Consider the following 2008-nt stretch of genomic DNA (forward strand, 5'->3'; position numbering starts at 1 on the left):
TAAGTCTTTTTTGGGTGCCCTGAAACATGTCTGTGACTGCCTTCTATTAACTAGCACATCCCAATCCCCATTGCATATACAGTAGATTCTCACTTACCCAAGATAAATGGCTCGGTAGAGTATTGGATAAGCAAAAATCTTGGATAATAAGGAAGGATTAAGAAAAAAGCCTATTAAACATAAAATTACATTATGATTTTACAAACGAAGCACCAAAACATCATGTTTTACAAGAAATTGACAGAAAAAGCAGTTCAATACACAGTAATGTTATGTAGTAATTACTATATTTATGAATTTAGCACCAAAACATTGCAACATTTACTACAAAAACAATGACTACTAAAAGGCAGACTGCCTTGGATAATACAGAACGTTGGATAAGTGAAGCTTGGATAAGTGAGACTCTACTCTGTGTGTGTGTGTGTGTGTGTGTGTGTGTGTGTGTGTGTGTATGAATCCCCCCTTGCCCATTTATCATCAATATTATCCATGAATCCAGACATATGAGAAGTCTCAGAGTTATGGTGAAACTCTTCAGGAGATGGGATTTGGAGTTAGCCTATTGTCTGAGGAACATTCCACTTCCGCTTCTGTGGGCCTTTTAGGGCTTTGCAACTGATTACTTTAATCCTTTAGGAGGATCCTGGCTCCAGGCAATTTTGGAGATGAGTCTTTGCACAAGATCAGATGCTCAAATCTTCACAGTGATGGAAGTTATATGATTCTTGCTCAAATAATATAGAATAGATATAATATTTTAATTGTGTTGTCGAAAGCTTTCATGGCCGGAATCAATGGTTTGCTGTGAGTTTTCCGGGCTGCATGGACATGCTCCAGAAGCCTTGTCTCCTGACGTTTTGCCCACATTGTCCACATTCTATAGCAGGCATCCTCAAAACCTCTCAATCTCTGAGGATGCCTGCCATAGATGTGAACGAAACATTAGGAAATATTAAAGGAATGCCCCCCTCCCCAATTTTGTTCATTGTTTCAGATCCATAGAAAAATTCAGCTTTGTGATGTTGGGACTTGGCATCACATCTTCTGAGGTAAACAGAATTGTTGCAAATGCCACCCTTTGCAGCCATTGGGGCATTAAATGCCATTCAGATCCCTGAAACCTCTTTACCCTTAAGTAATCCAATTTCAGTCTGGGTAATGTGTTTACAATACACAGTCTATGAGGTGATTGAAGAATTCATTTTAAAACCGTACGAAGGGCTCTGTTGTTCAGGATACTTTTTAAGTTTTGTCACGTCAGTCTGAACATTGAAGCAATTATTCAATGTAATCCGGCTCTGGAAAAAAAGCCAAAGAAACACATAATGTTCAGCTATTAATTTTCATACGGGAAGCCCACTCTGCATTGTGGCTGCCAAGCACTCTCTGAACTGAAGTTATTTTGAATCACAATGGCACAAAAGCTCAAGTCTCTTGGGTGTGTTGGTAATATTTGAAAAGACTGTGAAGCAGCCAGTGCAATTATTTCCCTAGCGTTTATTTTCAAATGATTTATAAATAATTCTCTGTATTTATCATGGTGGTTTGAAAGGTCCTAGGTTTTGTTGGCAAAAGCACGAAAGCGGGGAGGGCCTGCTGCCTGAAGGAAATGCAAATTTGGCATCTTTCTGGCTGAAAATAAGCCCCAGACTGAATCTTGGATTCTAGAATATCACACCTCAGTAAGAACCAAGTGAAATGTTTCTTTCAAGTTGTTTCCAGCTTATGTCAAGATGAGGTCCCTTCTACACTGCCATATAATCCAGATTATCAACATTATCTGCTTTGAACTGGATTATATGAGTCTACACTGTCATATAATCCAGTTCAAATCAGATAATCTGGATTTTATATGGCAGTGTAGAAGGAGCCTAAGGTGACCCTATCCCCTTAGGCATTCTTGGTGAGATTTGTTCAAAAGGTTGTTACCTTTCTTCTCCTCTGAGGCCGAGAGTGTGACTTGCCCAAAGTCACCTGGTGGTTTTCCATGACTAAGTGGGGATTC

Source organism: Anolis carolinensis, chromosome 2, assembly GCF_035594765.1.
Source record: "Anolis carolinensis isolate JA03-04 chromosome 2, rAnoCar3.1.pri, whole genome shotgun sequence".
Classification (NCBI taxonomy): Eukaryota; Metazoa; Chordata; class Lepidosauria; order Squamata; family Dactyloidae; genus Anolis; species Anolis carolinensis.